Raw genomic sequence first — 13792 nt, 5'->3', positions numbered from 1 at the left:
TGCAACATTCAGCCTGGATGCTGAACAGGTGGAGATTGAAATTGTAACACTGCAAAATGACCTCCACCTCAAAGCCCATCAGGCTGCACCAAACTTTTGGTGCCTTCTTGACACAGAAAAGTACAGTGGTGTATGCGCAGCAGCTATGAAGGTTGCAAGCCTGTTTGGTTCAACTTATCTTTGTGAATCAGCCTTTTCTGACATGAACTTCATCAAGAACAAACACAGAACACGCCTCACTGATGCACATCTGCAAGACTCACTCAGAGTTGCAGTGTCAAGTTACACACCAGAGTACAACACACTGGTTAACAGCATGCAATGCCAGGCTTCCCACTAACTGACAAAGAAACAGATAACAGATTTGGTGTCCAGTTCAAAGTGTGACATGATTTATTTAAAAATTTGAGAGTTGATTTTTGTATTTTACATGAGTTATTATTTGTACAAACATGGTGCAAAGTAATTCATGATTTGTTAAAAAATGTTAGTGGCTAGCTAGTTAAAATGGGATATTGTGATTTCACAAGACTGTCGTAGAAGTGATCATTTTCAAATGTTTGAAAAATTTGAAAAACATGTGCACTTAGAGAAAATATAAAAATAAAGTGTTGCATATTGATATTTATCTGTTTCTATATATTTGTTGTGAGAAATCATTAACATGATCAGTGTTTTCACAAAGATAAATATCATTAATTATTAATAATAACATAGAGTTAAAGGTAAATTGAGCAAATTGGCTATTTCTGGCAATTTATTTAAGTGTGTATCAAACTGGTAGCCCTTCGCATTAATCAGTACCCAAGAAGTAGCTCTTGGTTTCAAAAAGGTTGGTGACCCCTGTTCTAGATAGACCTGCTAGGTGTGGTGTCTCCATGTGTCATTATCTTTAGGCAAACTTGCGTTCACCTCTAGGGTACAAAGGCTTTTCCCAACAGGGCTAAGATGTTTTTATGTCTCAGAAAGGTTACCTATACTGCCACTAGTGTTTGGGAGGGGTCAGGGGGTGAGTTGGGCTATCAAAGGGTGTGATTGGTTTGACTGGGGGCATGGCAAATGTGTTAGCAAATAATTGCACAGTTACACATTTACACATCCAGCTGATACGGAGCAATATTAGCATTCAATGGGAGTTCAGTTTTTGGCCACCTAACAAATCAAAGTCCAATATTTACTCTGCTTTTAGCCCCGTTTCGGGAAAGCAGCTAAATGCTCCACTTTGTTTACATCTAGTCTCTAACTTTGTCTGTCTGCCGCAGAGCCGACCCTGACCAACTTGATGCCCTAGTTAAGATTTTAGCTGGTGCCCCTTGAATCACAGCCAACCACCACCAATCATTGAGTTACACAATCATACACTCACACAGAAACTGCAGAGCTTCATGTCTTTGAGATTAAGCTGAGTAGATTACACTTAAAAGACTCTCTCATAGGAATGAACAATAGCCCGCCTCGGATTTTCATGTGACATGTGATCCCAATTATTCGCGTGATCTCCTAATATCGCGAGAATCCAGCTGCCGTGCAAGGTAAGTACTTTAAAGGCATGGATCCAAACTGAAATATATGGTTACTCTGCTGCTCACATTGCTTTCCATCTACTTCACCATACACTCATAACAAACATTTTTTGTTTTACAAATCCAACTGTCTCCACAATCTCCACTACAAAGTGGCAAGATACTATTTTACTGATAACCATGATTATGAGATAAACCCTACGGTGCACTGGGACACATCATGTAACCTGGGGTCATTGGGTTTTTCAACATCAGACACCTTCAGCCAGACTTGATTTTTGATGAGATCCTGACCAATAAAGATTTGTTTGAAAGGAGGTCTGTAGGCTACGGGTCACCATGTTAACAAGACAGAAACATGCTGCCTCGATCATCTGTGCCATCCTGTCTGCTGAAAAGTCTAAAAAAAAGGGGCAGCGGCGTAACGTTATATGGACTTGCAGGTGGCTTGGAAGACGTGGACAGTATGGCTGTTCTATTTTACAGAGAGAATTGGTGGTACGCTAGCTACATTTTACTGTATCTATTGTACATTGTTATCTTGATTGCTACGTTCTGATTACTGTAAAAAAGTAGAAATAAGGTGCTGACGTTGGGGAGTCGTCTCTTGGCTCTGCCTCAGCTATGCGAGAGCCTGTGGTCGGCCCACCAAAATTTCTGACATATCAGAATTTCGTTCGACTGTCCGACGGCCGGTTGGGAGGAGTTAATCGGTCCCCCCTGTACATTTCACAGAAACGGGTTAAAATCGTACAGTGTATACACATCTTAATTTGCTGACAACCCGTGGCCTCATGAAGCACCATTAGATAAGGAATAAAAACACATAAGCTCACTTATCCCTGTGACCTACATTGTAATTGTTATTTATGAAACAAGATGCAAGTAGCTGGTTTATTGATGCAGCCTCCTAATAAAGTATAATGTGCTCTGGTGTGCAACCAAGTACTATATCATCACTCCATACTGTATATGACCCCTTGTCTTGTCAATGACTGGCTTTATGCTTTTTTTTTATCTCTAATGACTGAAGTCAGGCAGAGTTTAACCACTGTTTGACAACCCTTCAGAGATCATAATGTTTCACGATAAGGAATTCTTCACTCTGAACCGAACAGATAAAGCGATATTTCATATTGATGCAAGGTCATCATCGTTACGTTAACACTAAGGATTTAGTTCCTGTTTTCTAATGTTCTCATCCAGTACTGGGTCTGAACTCCAGCTGCTTGCACCGTCATATCATGCCGCACCCAGCCCTGCCACCATCCACCAGAGCACTGTGGGGCAGATCCACCTGAACATATTCACGTTATGGAGTTGGCAGCTGACAAAGACAGATCTGTCAGCGCTCTGCGGCAGGAAAATATACCATATTTATTTACCCATTTGTGCTGGCATAAGTGTGAAAGATTTACTGGTGGTTCCGTTGTAGAGACCTGCTCAGTCCTTCCTAAAATCACAAAAAAATCCAGATAGGAAGCCTGATTGAACATTTCTGGTCACGTGGCAAATGTAAGTCCAACGTTTCACTCTCGTTTAGCTTCAAATGCTCCACTATGTTAATTTGCTAGACTCTAACTTTGTCTACTGTTTGGTGCTGAGCAGGTAATTTACTGTCAGTTTTTAAAACTTTTTCGCTGAAAACAGAGTCACACGTCAGAAAACCAAAACAATTATTTAAAAGATACTGTCAAGCGCCACAGAACTGAGGGGAATTGAAGACGACAACACTTTGATAGCCTTTCATGTAAAAGTAGTAATGTGATTGATTGATGATTGAGACCCGACTTTACTTACTTACTTACTTACTTACTTACAAACATTACAGATTCAGTATTAGAGCTAAAGTGACGGTACAGGATTCACATGAAACTAGAAAACCTAAGGAATCCATTGGAAGGAGGCTAAATTTTGGCAAGGAAAAACTGGCTTGGCAATTTCAAAGGGGTCCCTTGAACTCTGACCTCAAGATATGTGAATGAAAATGGGTTCTATGGGTACCCACGAGTCTCCCCTTTACAGACATGCCCACTTTAAGGTAATCACATGCAGTTTGGGGCAAAAAACATGCAGTATAAATGTATTATTTTGGCCTATTCTAAAATGGTGTATTTTAATATTTCTGCATACTGGGGACCCTGAACAGTCTTGGATTACATAAATAGCATTCATGTGTGATGATGTAAGTCCCCATAGTAGCCATTTCATTGTAGTGAGACCATTTTTTAAAGGTCACCTATTATGCAAAATGCACTTTTAAACATCAATATCGGTCCCCAGTGTGTCTACAGGTCACCATAGTATCATAAAAGACCATCCTCTCTCTTTTTCTCCTGCTCCGTTTGTCCGGAAATGGGTGTAGAAAATCACTTTGTTTTTTTTCCTTCTCTTCTGACATCATTAGAGAATTGCAAGCCATGTAAGGGTTTCCTGGTCGAACCAGAGAGAACCTTCAGTAGCTGACCCCGGCCCACAGCGCGTCACTGTCTCTCCTCCTCAACCGAACTTGAGCAAAGTCTGCAAGAACCAGCAGAACAGGCTTCATGTACTCCCATCATCTAAATATAACATGTTCTTTCACAAAGGCTTTCTGTAATTACACTGTTTAAACAGATGATATTTATATATTATATATATTTGATGTCATGCATGTAGCAGAGTACAGGTAGTAAATAGTGACTTGTAAGCAACACAACACATTTCTGTTTCACAGTCAAACTTTATTTGAGTAGACAGATGACAATATTAATTATTCACAGCATTTGTAATCATCTCACCTGTTAGTTAGTTATGTTAACATGGTACAGGAGAAAGTCTTCAGCTCTGGTAAACTATGGTAAGCTAAGCTCCGGTGGTCTGTAGTCATGGTAACACAGAGACAGCTACTACTGTAAATAATATACCATTACTCTGATCTTCCATACATTTATCTTTTAGCAGAAATAATGAACTGACTACTGTTTCACATCTTCTATTTTCCACCCTGATGGTCGCTGTGTTTACACACCGTGTCATAGCGGTAGCATGTAGCTAACCCGTTAGCATGTAGCTACATGCTAACGGGTTAGCTCTGTATCTCCCATCTGTGTGTGACAACCTGTGGGTTTACGGTTTACAGAGTTGATGCATGAGGTAAACACTGAGCTAACTAGGAGCTATAAATAGCATTATTTACCTGAGAGAAACCGTCAGGAAAACCTGGAGTCTGGACCGCAGACGTTGATCATTTGTTGCCGATTTCTGATCAGATTCCTCCGGTAACGTGCGCTGGGTGACGTTTCTGGTTTATAAACTTTATAAGCTCTATTCTAGCTCCTCTTTCTCCGTGGGCCAAAGCTGCTCCGTCCTCAACACAGTGACGCTGTGTTGACGTTTGATTGACAGAAACGCTGACCAATCAGAGCAGAGTGGGAGGAGACAGGCTGTAAATCAGGATCTCTCAGACAGAGGCTAAATGCAGGCTGAGTGAGAGAGACACTATGAGGAGAATAAAGGTTTTTTTGAACATTGCAGCATGTAAACATGTTCTAGTGAAACATTAAAATACATCTTTGAACCTGGAAATGAGCATAATATGAGACCTTTAAAACTTGACCTCACTGTATAAAATGACCTGTGGTGACCTCTAGGATAATCACAGCCTCATGAAACTTTACAGCCACAAAGTAGAGACCTAGAGCATTCAGAGGATGGATGACTTTCCTAGCTAGATTGACAATACGTTTTTTTTTTTTTTAGTTTCCAGAACAGAAGTGCTCGCCATCCGGTCACTGAAAAATACAATTCTTGTAAAAATGTCCAAAGTATTTGATACCAAATCACAGCATGGCTTTTTCTATGGTGTTTCTCAAGGTCTTGGTGTCTTAATGTGGTATTTTGGAGGGATTATTGATCATTTTGATCAATTATCGAGTGGTAAAAAATGGTTAAATTTAGCACTAAATCTGTGTAACAAATGGTATCAACCAACATATGAGATATAATAGAGCATGGGAATGGCCATCATATACTTTTATCATCATGTTCTAAACCCTTATACACTTCAACAATTTATTTTAACTAATTAATAAATCAATTCATGTTTATATCTGATTTATGACTAGAACAACTTGACACACAGTGCCTGTGACCTGCTATCTCCCCCTTAAAAAAACCCTGTACCTCCTTGAAAAAGACAAAAACAGGTCTATTGTGGGTCTTAGAGGGTTAAATGAAGTTACAGAGACTGAAATCATATTTGTTTCGAGTTCCCTCGCTGCACAATCACAAAATGAAACTAAAAAAAAACAACCGCAAAATGGAACAAATAAACTTTTCTCTTAGTACAACTGTTGCATTGTTTTTCTTAAAAGATAGTGCATTCATTGAAAGTTTTCACCATGCTGTCCTATAAAGTCCTATTCCTCCCTTTTTTACAATGCAACAGTCAGTCTATAAAGAATGCAAACACTTACGGCCTAATACCTTGTTTGTTTGATCTATCACTCAAGACAACTGACCCACATTTTAAAGCTTGAAGTTGTGTAGTTTGTGGTAAGGTAAACTGGCTAAACAGGAACTTGCATACATGTGCGTAGGTGGGCTATGTGGTTTCAACAAGTGTGAGAAAGTATAACCAGAATATACAACTTGTGCTGACAGATATATTGTTTACGGCAGTGGAAATCATTGAGTTAACTGACGACCCCTGACTAAGTGATCCATATTTTATGGATATTTCATATCATATCAGTGCATGACAATAAAAACTGAAAAAATGTACAATTAACTCAAAATAGTCAACGCAATAACTGCAGGATGTTGTGTAAAAGGAGCAATTTGGATGAATTTTGAGCAGATTATTTCCTGTGAATATTGCATCAGAAAATGAGTTTTCCTGTTTTTTTGGAACTTTTAATTAATTTTTTTTTTACAGTTTCAGTGTTTTCTGGCCATATTTCTATTAGCTCTTTGCTTGTTTTAACTGCGTACTTTTCCAATGCAGGACAAGGTTGGTAAGCAGAGAGGGAAGGCTCTGGGAATATAGCTTGTGTTCAGCCCTTCACCGTTATCGCCCTTATCCCGTTTATATCTTAAATAATAATCCAAACTTTTAAAAATAACAATTTTATTTAGTTTTCTTCACAGAAATGAATGAAATATATATATATTTTAAACATACACCTTACACCTCTCAAAAACAAGAAGGTCAACCCTTCCCCCCTGGAACCTTTTCTTAAACCTTCTGTAAAGAATCTAAGGGTTAATAATGGACAATTGTCTCGCCTGCAGATTGTTCAGAAGGTAAGTGGTATACGTAAACGTGAGCACATCTCACTCAGATCCACTGAGCAGTTGCTTCTGACTGCCCCGAGGTCAAAGTTGAAGCTCAGGGGTGACCGAGCCTTTTCAGTTGCAGCTCCAAACCTCTGGATCGCTCTGCCTCCACATGTTCGGCTGGTCTCGTGACCCCACCTGTGAAGCTTTAGCGACCCCTAGTGGGGGGTTCAGGACCCCAAGATTATGGACGAGTGGTTTGCGGCACAGTAAGTAGTTACAGTTTCCAGGATAAAAAGAAGGTGGTTATTCATAAAACACACTTGTGTTTGACTTCTCTGTAGAATTTCTGTCATTTTTTGCTCAGCTTGTGTTGGCCCTCTAGTGGCAGATCATGTCTTACATGTCTTACTTGTATTTGTGTTCTACTTGTTAACAGTCATCAGATGTTTTTATAAGCAATGTTAAAGTCACAATATTGATTGAAACACTATAAGTCAAATGTTACATCTGCCCCCAGGTGCAGGGGTGATTGTAACAGCATATGGGAGCAATTGAAACAATATAAGTAATACCTTCATAGATACTAAGGACCACAATAAACTTATAGTTAAAACAATTTAATGTCCATTGAAAAATCAAATACTTTCATACCTGAAAAACTGTGACAAGTATGAGACATCAGTTTGTCCTTTGGCAGGCATCATCACACACCATAATGAGTTTCATGGTTCTGTCTCGTTTCTGATTGGAGATATTTGAGATGTATCAAGTGCCCCCGGTCTCCCCTATTTCTTAAACATTAGAACTACCAAAACTGAAACACACAACTAGTTATAGACACATTCACAACTACTTTAAGATCATTTGTAGAAGTTCTTTTTTTTTTTCATAACGGGACATTTATGGAGAAACTGAAAAAGGAATCAAATTTTTAGTTTAGTGCTTGACTTCCTCATTTTAACTTCCGCCTAATGTCAGAATAGGAAGCGCGCGCCGGGTCCTCACCTCTATTTACCAAGAGAGCACATTTAGTCTCGAGCTCTTTCAGAGGGACATCAGGGAGTGACAAGTCTGGCATCAAGGTAACACACCAGAACATTATATTCTTCTCTATACTCCTGCAGGAAATACCTCAATTATTCTGCCTCACAGAGAACAAATAGAATAGAAACATATTATAAATGAGGAAGGGATATTAATGTTATTTTTTTATGTCTTCCTGTCTGTCGCCCTCATCTCAAAAGGGGATTGTGAATTCTGTGCTGTCTGAGGAAAGAGAAGCTCGCTGTTTACGCCGCATCTAAAGCTAAAGGTACGTTAAGATTCAACCTTTCATCACTCCAAACATACAGGAACGCTGGTTTAACTTTAATTTGAGAGTAATGTTACCTGCCACGTGTTATTATATGAGGCTACGACACACTGTGTTTATGCTGGAGACATTATTCGGACACTGCAGTTGACAAAAGGTCATTTTGCTACTCAACGCGTACAGCCAGTACCAGCAATTTATTTATTCATTCATCTATTTATTATTTCTTTAAAGGTCACCTATTATGCAAAATGCACTTTTCCATGTCTTTTAAACATCAATATCTGTCCCCAGTGTGTCTACAGGTCACCATAGTAGCATAAAAAAACATCCTCTCTCTTTTTCTCCTGCTCCATCTGTCCGAAAATGGGTCTGAAAAAACGCTGATCAGCACGTCCTCAAGCTGGTGACGTCGGTGACATTTTTCAGGCCAAATAAAGGTTTCCTGGTGGAACGGTTAGAACTAGGTAGAAAAACCTGCAGCTAGGTGACCCCGCCCACAGAGTGACTCTCTCGCCATCTGCCTCGTAACTATAAGCAAAGTCTGCTTCTACTTCTGTTAGTCTGCAAGAACCAGCAGAACAGTCTTCATGTACTCCCATCATCTAAATATAACATGTTCTTTCACAAAGGCTTTATGTAATTACACTGTTTGATATGAAAAAATTATTTCATGGAATGCATGTAGAACGGTACAGGTAATAAATAGTGACTGTAAGCAACACAACACATTTCTGTTTCACTGTCAAACTTTATTTGGTTAGACAGATGACAATATTAATCATACACAGCATTTTGAACGTGAACAGATAACCTGCAGCTTTGACAAACATTTCACAGCATAAATATGGCAATAACTGTCTGACAAGTAAAACCGTTACTCTGAATCATGGACGCAGTACCCTGTAAGTCCTCCCAGTAGCTGCTGATACTGTAGTTACTGAGCAGTTTTTATATAAGATCAGTAATTCCACCTTCACTAATGTTGACATGGTACAGGAGAAAGTCTATTTCAACATGGAAAGTGTTACATTAACCGGTCTGTAGTCATGATATCTGATTAATTTCATACATTTATCAGGTGTCTTTTACCAGAAATAATTAACTGACTACTGTTTCACATCTTCTATTTTCAACACTGATGTTCGCTGTGTTTACATGTTAGCTCTGTATCTCCCATGTAAATAGAACTATTTGCTCACAGCTCCTCTGGGATGAATCTGTCGGTCATTTCTCACAAATGGACCTCTAAAGACGCTGTGTTGAGGGCGTTTGATTGACAGCAGAGACCAGGAAACGCTGACCAATCAGAGCAGAGTGGGAGGAGACAGGCTCTAAATCAGAGTTTTTCAGACAGAGGGTGAAAGAGGCTTTATGCAGGCAGACCGAGGCAGACAGTATGAGAAGAATAAAGGGTTTTTTGAACATTACAGCATGTAAACATGTTCTAGTACAACATTAAAATACATCGAAGAACCTGGAAATGAGCATAATATGAGACCTTTAAGCATGTTATACTGTGTCAGTCATAATCAGTTGTTATTTTATTGTTATATAATACTTGGGCTATGCATCTTCTATAGTAGGCCTATAATACTAATAATAATATTCCAACTGAAACATTATAGGGTTAAGGTGGTATGTTTGTATATTTACCCACAGTGATAATTAGGGATGCACTGATACTGATACTGGATCGGGCCAATATTAAGTCAAATAGTCCTGTTAATTATTGCCAAGTTTCTGGTGTATGATTTATTGTTTTAATGATAAATAACAATTAAATAGATTTATATCCATGTATTTAGTTGTCACATTAAGTTTGACAAAGTTATAAGCAATGTTTAAGTCAAGCCTGATTTTGCCTTACATTACATTACATTACATTAATTACATTACCTTAATTAAACACTGGTATCAGATCGGTACTCGGTATTGGCCGATACCCAAAGCCCAGGTATCGGTATCGGGATTGAAAAAGTTGAATCGGTGCATCACTAGTGTTAATACTTAAAATGCTTTCCTATGTTATTTGTATCCTATATATCACACTGTAATATATTATATAGGATGCCTACTGGCTGAAAAAAAAAAAGCTTAAATAAAAAACTTACTATAGTTGAATAATTATTTTATTATCACACACATCACAGCCTTCGTCTGAACATTTAGTTTTTCTGGAAATGTTTACCCTTTAAAATCATATTCTATAAATCATAAGAGAAAATTCAGAAAACTTTGAAATAATGTTTCACTAATTATATTCACAACTAAAAAAAGTTATGACGAACAGCTCAGTAATTATTTTACAAAAGGGACGTGAAGGATGTAGGCCTCCCCTGTGCCTGATGGAGTTAAAATAATGTGAAAAGCTGATGACGCTGGGCTCCTTATTGGAAATATCTTGTAGTATTATGGACATGAAGACATCCTTATGTTTCCATACTTCATCTGTTGTCGTTTAAACTGACGTACATCTAAACTGTGGGTCTGTGGGAATGGGGCCGGACTCTCCGGTTCTGCAGGTCGATGAATCTCTCAGTGTACGTCATGTAGTCTATAACACCTCAATAAAGACTTGTTTGTTACCAGGTCGACCTGATGGCTACCGGTGGTTGCTCCACTGTTACATTTGTTGGTACATGTGCGAATAACTTCTACTTTCAAGGTAAAAGTGATGTCATATTTTTTTCCTTCTTAGTAGCTTATTATTACTATTATATGGTATAACTTATAGTATATATCATAATGTTGTCTATTCTTTTCTTTACTGTTTGTATATACATCCTGAAATCATCTCTTTTGTCCACTGCTCTCTGGTTAAAGTGGCAGCAGAGACAGGTAAGGCAATTCATGTATTGTCTTTTAAAAATACTCAGTCCTACATTTATAGTAGAATATACAAGTAGTGATTCCAGGTGTGTGACATTACTACTGTTATAACACGTATTTGTCTCAAAAATGCAGAAGTGGATGGAGACTGTTTCAAGATTACCAACCGGTGCCCCAATTATTGGGTCCGAAGCACGAAAAACAAATTCCTGCACTTATGTGACAAACAATTTCGAGTACAAAACTTAAGCAGCGATCAGCTAAGCCAGCAAGGTAAGATGCAGCCAAATACTTCAGCATGTATGAAATTCCCGCTGTTTGCCAGAAAGGTGTTCCACACACTGGATATATACAGTATATGCAGAAGTGCTGCGTTTTCCTCTTGCTTATCCTGTGTTTTCCTTTTAGACTGCAAATTCAAAATCCAGACTTACAAAGACATCCCAGGGGGAAAAGAGGGGATGGCAGCCATGCTATTTGTCAAAATAAATGAGAAGAACATGGTGGCATGCTGCAGTCAGAATGACATTTATCCTGAGGAAATGGTGAGTATGAACAAATAATTTACAGTTATTTACAGTGTGTGGCGTGAAGGTCCAGTCTGAGGCCAAAACGCCTCCGACACGGGCAGACTTGTGCCAACGGTGCGGCACACACCGCAAAAACTAGGGCAGCAGATGCTCACCAACCAATTCCAATTCCAAATATGTGCTAACTGGCCGTCGGCTGTAGGCTTTGCGATGTGTTCAAGTGCAAATTTTTGGCCAAATACACGCCTCACGTTGCCAATACGCAACGTGAGGCGACGCAACAGGCGACCTTCGTTACCGTTAGTTCCTTGATGCCTATATTTACCGGTAAAGTTGTTAATATGACATTTACGTGTGTTACTGACTGAATTTGCAAGTTGACGAGGATCACCTGAATGTTTATTAAACTAGTGATAAACATGCAATCATTTATGGGAAAATAAAAGCAGCCAAAGATGCACCAGTTTTATCTGCAAGTGCAAACAATCCCCTCATTTATTCTTATAACCATATACAGTATGTTAAGATTCATCCTGTACTGCTTAGGCTTTCCATTCGGTTGACTGCATCCTGTCCACTGTGCAGCAGTGTGACGGAACAGACAAGTAAATCAGGTTTGCCATGTGTTTTTCTATAGACTCCTCCAAGCAGTATTGAGGAAACCGAACACAAGGCAGTGTTCTACATGACCCATCTCACAGCATCTAACATGTATATGTTTGAGTCCTCTATGTACCCGTCCTATTTCCTGGGATTTCAGTCCGATGGGGACAATCCCTCTCTGCAAAAACTGGTCTTGCGTCATAAAGGTACAGATGAACCGGATGAATCTTTTGAGGTTATTTTAAACGAATGATTCTGAATGATTCAAAATGTCATAACAAAATCATCTTGTTTGTCTCATTAAGGATAAATTGCAATATGGACAAACTGCAGTATACAGTTTTTTTTTCTATGTGCAGCTACACAATACAGGACTGCTCTCACATACAGAAACAAGACTAGTGTAGTACCGCTGACACAGTATAGAGTATACATATGTTGTGTGTCAGTCAGCAGTGATCAGCTGTTTGTTTTGTTATTTTGAGGAAAAGATTTTCCTTCATTGTGTCATTTAGTAATTTCAATTTAATTAGTCACAACTTAACTGAAATCACAAGGAACCCCAGTGACGTGTTCAATATTAAATGACATAAATTGTATAAAATATCTAATTGAACCAACAATCTGTGAAATAATTGGAGAAAAAAAACCTATTAATTTTTATAAATAAGATATAGAAATAGAGTTTTATTTGTAATAATTTGTATTTAATCACATTTCGAAATGCCCTTTTTTAAAAGTGTTTATTTCATAACGACATTTGGTTTTATTCATATACATAACTACTTATTTATGTAATATTGAACACTTTGGGTTCCACAGAAGCACTTTTGGCTTTGAGAGAACTACATCACATACATTTATTACACCAGTGAAATTTAATGGACTGAATTACAATTGGATGGTGCACCTTGATACAACCAAAGTAGCCTCTTGTTTGTTTTCATATAGCAGGTCACACTATTTCAGCTATTAACAGTAACTTAGTGTTTCAAAAGTAAAGTTCACTGCCATATTTGTCCGCATCTTGCCTCTGTGGCAGCTTATTTTTTTCTGAAACAAAGGGGTGTTCAAGAATGAATGTACTTTTTTGTAGATGTGATTACATTTGTATAGTCGTATCACACATTTCAAATGTGCAGATAAATTGTGTGACTTTTTAATACAGTATATAAGCATTTATATATTTTATATATACCTTTTGTACTCTTCTGTCATTGTATACATTGTGTGTATTGTTAGGTATAAATGTCAATAAATGAAAAACGTCTATATCTATATATACTGTATTTAAAATCCTTTTTTCCTTTCCTGTTGGTCTTAACGCTTTGTGTTGTTTTATATTTTTTTATGTATAATTTTACAGCACTTTGGTCAACCTTTGTTGTTTTTAAATGTGCTTTATGTTTCAAATATTTGTATTAAGAAGCATGTGCATGTCAGTAATACAGACTTCTGTGGGGTTTGTATCATGCCTCATTTTTTAAATATATATCAACAAAAAACAGACAATACCAGGAACTAAGGGCAAACTGTCTGTCCCCTCTATAGAGGAGATCATCGGTCTCCAACTTTTCAAATACCTCCAGTCTGTCATTAAGGGTGTATCGGATTGGTGGAGGGTATCAGTCAGTGTCGTTATCCAGGATTTAAATGTCGGCACCGCTTTCCCTTTCCAGAACAAGAGAATCAGTTTCTTTGCACAAAGGAGACCATAGGACAGGAGATGA

Source organism: Sebastes fasciatus, chromosome 7, assembly GCF_043250625.1.
Source record: "Sebastes fasciatus isolate fSebFas1 chromosome 7, fSebFas1.pri, whole genome shotgun sequence".
In the NCBI taxonomy this organism is placed as follows: domain Eukaryota; kingdom Metazoa; phylum Chordata; class Actinopteri; order Perciformes; family Sebastidae; genus Sebastes; species Sebastes fasciatus.
This window is presented reverse-complemented; position numbering follows the sequence as displayed.